Genomic DNA, 4,217 nt, shown 5'->3' with positions numbered 1-4,217 from the left:
GCGTCAGTACCAAGCAGACAAGAATACGGAGAGAAACGCTAAAGAATGAGAATAGATTTTTATGCAGCTCAGGAAGGGTACGCTGCTTTTTTTTTTTTTCTAGCCAAGAAGTGGAGACCAAAGTTAGCAAATTCGGATTCGGGAATTATTTGGACGAAGAATTATTCGAAATAATTCGATTGGTTAGTTTAAAGATTCGGTCAAAAAAATAGACAAAATAAAAATCGGAGTCAGATTCGGATTCGAGAATTATTTGATTAAAAAAATAAAAATCGGGTAAAAAATTCGGATATTATTTTTATAGTTTATTGTATATTTTTTATTTATCAAATTATTAACTTGATTTGTATACTTAGAAAGAGAAATTTACTTTATACAATAAATTAAAAAACTATGAAAAAATTGTCATTGAGCGATGGAATCAATGGTTATTGTAATCCAATTTCTACTCATGAAATAGATTAGGCCCCAAAACAGTGAAAGCAAGATTACAACTACAATAAAATAAATAAATAAATTGATCACAAAAAATTTTCACTATCTTTTTGCTTGGGTTCACAAGACCCATATTGTACTAAGACGCACTAATTTTTCAAAATTAAAACAACAATATAAAAGAAGATTGATCAATACGGCGTTATGAACCTGTCCTGGTCCCCCAGAACCTCAAATTATCCATCAAGGCTTGATATCTCCCATATCTTAGGATGAACTGATGAAGTTATGAGAAAGAAATGAAATAAAGAGTAGATTCGTACGATTGTTACAGAAGAATTTGGTGGAGAAAAAAGATGGGAAGAAGGAGGCGGAAATTTGGGGGAGAAGAAGATGAAAAAAAAAAAAACTATTTCGGTGGTGGGTACCGTGGGTTTCATATATGACGTTTTGTTTGTTTGTTTGTTTTTTTTTTTTTAATACTGTTTAAGTGGACCGAATAATTCGGTTTAATTCAATTCAGCCCGAATTATTCGCATTTTAAAATCAAATTAGTAAAAAGCGCGTTTTTTACCGAATTTTATTTTTAATTCAGATTCGGTCAGAATTTTTGATTTAATTCGAAAAAATTCTATTCGGCCGAATAATTCGTAGGGTGGAGACAGGCCCATCTGTATTACTTGTCACAGACAGGCCTTCTTGGCTAGGAGATGTGTGAAAAAGTTTGTTTCCATAGTAATATAAACAAAGGAGCAACTGGTAAGAAGGGATGCCACAAATTTGATATCCTCCAAGATATGAGAAATAGTAAAAGGAGGGGGTTCATGTGGGTTGTACGGGAGTGAAACAAGATTTGAGTTATCTGACTCTACGATAACTTGGTGGTGGGAAGATGTTTCAACAATTGATTGGAGGCCTAACAGTATCGCCAATGCTTCCTTAGTCAAAGCATTTGAGAAAGTAACATGTTGAGATATAGCCCATAGGGGAGAACCGTCATGGTCACAGCATAACACACCCAATCCACCAGAGGTAGTTTCCAATGATAGAGCCGCATCACAGTTCAACTTGATAAAGCCAGGGGGGATTCCATTTTCCATTCGATGTTGGAGAGAAGAGGGTGGGATCTTACTGCATAGTATTGCCTTTGTTCACAGAAACAGATTCCTGCCAAGCTTTTTGGGCTTTGAAGAAGACTTCCACCAGAGTCCATTCCTTACGGTTGAACACCATGTTGTTTTGAGCTAATCACAAGAGCCAACATATGAAGGAGAAATGACCCAACATTTCTGCCTTTGTTTTCTTGTTAGGAAAATTGAAATGATCCCAAGACTGAAGAAGAACAGACAGATCTGGCAAGTTATTGTTTGGAACAATAAAAGAAATATCACAGTTGAACCAAGTGGCCTTTGCAAAAGGGCATTCTAGAAGGATATGATTGGTTGACTCCATGTCACTTCCACATCTTTTGCAGCTTAAATCATTTGGCAGCCTACGCTTGAAAAGATTTTCACTGGAAGCAAAACCTTGAGCACAAGTTTTCCATAAGAATGATCTAATCATGGGCAAGGTTTTACAGCCCCAAATCCGCATCCACACCGATGTTGGAATGTCCTCCCAATGGTGTCTCCGTGATGATGAATGTTGCGCAGCCATATGATGATCCCTTTGATTGGTTAATAGGTGGTAAGCAGTTTTAAATGAGAGCTAACCATTGCGCGTGCCAATCATTTGATCATCTCTGTTAGTGAGGCTTAACTTGATTTTTAGAATAGCTTCTATGTCCGAAGGGACCATCGATCAAGCACTTCCATGTTCCAAATTTGGAAAAGAGGGAACCCAATTAGTATCCTAGAAATTGATGTCATTTCCATTACCAACTTGCCATAATAGACCATCGTTAAAAACATTTCTTTCTACAATGATACTTCTCCAGCTCATCACCTCATTAGTTCAGAAATTGGATCCATTATTGGTATGATCACATGGTTGTACACATGTAAGCATTCAATACCTATCATTTCTGCTTCAAAATATACCCCTCTTCACCCTTGTAATGATAGAAAGTGAGACATGTGTTGAATGCTTATATATACACTCATGTGATCGTACATGGAACATATTCAATCTAGCTCCATACGTGGCCTCCTCAGATATCCCTCTTTCATTCCTAAATCACGTTCTATTGCATGAAGATCGAATGGCCAATTTTGCCCAAAGTAGTCCTGATTTGTTTGTTAATATAACTGTTGACTGTTGCATGGTCACGTTGAGCCAAACCCAAACAAAATATTGGAAAGCCTTTTCCATTATACTTCCATTTCAAACTACATCATACGTGACATTTTTTTTTTTTTTTGGGAGATGAGGATCCCAATCCATGTTATTTTTATAGGTAGATCGGTTAAACCATAGATCCATGTAAAACTTCACAACCACCTAAATCAGACAAGGCTTGGGAGCCACATGTTTCTTGGGTAAGGAAGAGTTATATATCATTAATATTTTTTTTTAAGTGATATAACAATTCTAATCATTGAATGTATAAGAAATGATGTAGATTGACTATATGTCAAATTTTAAACTAAGATTAAAAACATTCATTTGGATTAAAAATGTGAAATGTATGTTCATTTCTCTCGCAGCAATCCCTTGGTCATCTTTTTTTTTTTTTTTCTATGAAAATAGGATAGGCATAACGACTATGTGTGGTAAATCATTGGCAACAACGATGAGGGCATAGAATGAGATATCATATAAGAAAGACAGGATCCATTTTAAAGGAAAAAGAGACACATGGGCGCTAATTTATTGTACATGACCAGTGGCTGCCCAGTATATTTTTTTTTTACCATATTTTGCCATTAAGTAAATTTATAAATGACTGAAACTTCACACTTAAGCAAAGGACCTTGAGTTCCACTGTATACCTACTACCCAAAAAAAAAAAAAATCCCACCATATGCCTAAAATTTTAGATCCACTTGAACGGTTGAACCATCCCAATAGGTCGGTAGCCTTTTTCAAGGTTGACGATAAAGAAAAAGAATGCCTTCTCTTTCCATGTTAAAGGGCGTGTCCAGCTGTCATTGTTCCTCTCTCTCTCTCTCTCTGAGAAAACCTTTTCCGGAAAAAAAGAAAAAAACCTCCTCTTTCTTGGTTGGAGGGATTGTCCAGTGGTCATTGATCTCCTTCCCCCACTTCTCTCTCTCCCTCAAGAGCAAGGATTTAGTTATCGGTATTGATATCAGCTAAAATCAAAATGATACGGATCGATAATGATAATGATTGATGTGTATTGATCACTTTTACCCTTATTTTTTTAAAATAAATATATTTTCTTTACTGTTTTACCCCTAAAACAATATGTGCAATCGATTCAGACTGATCAAGAATCAATATCAGCTGAGTCAATACTGGTACAATATAACCAATACGATACTAATACTTGAAATCATGAATCGTCCAAGTCTTACCCATTCATATCCATCTCAAGGGCACAGGCAGAATATGTATACTCTAAAGGTTGTTTTTAACACATGAAAATGGAGGTGGAGTAGTTGTTTAGAAGTTGATATATGGTGTGTAAGGCTTTGAGCCTATGACTTTAAATCTCTTCATAAGCAAGTAAACAAAATTTCTAATGATTGCTAACAGGTTCTGGCCCCAGCTATCTAAAGTTCCTACTTTGGATAACCTCTAATGTTTGGATTGGACTAGTTATTGAGTAATCAAAACGATCTATATATATATATATATATATATATATATATATATATATA

Source organism: Macadamia integrifolia, chromosome 11 (genome assembly GCF_013358625.1).
Source record: "Macadamia integrifolia cultivar HAES 741 chromosome 11, SCU_Mint_v3, whole genome shotgun sequence".
Taxonomy (NCBI): Eukaryota; Viridiplantae; Streptophyta; class Magnoliopsida; order Proteales; family Proteaceae; genus Macadamia; species Macadamia integrifolia.
The sequence above is the reverse complement of the archived record's forward strand: the minus strand, read 5'-3'. Positions refer to the sequence as shown.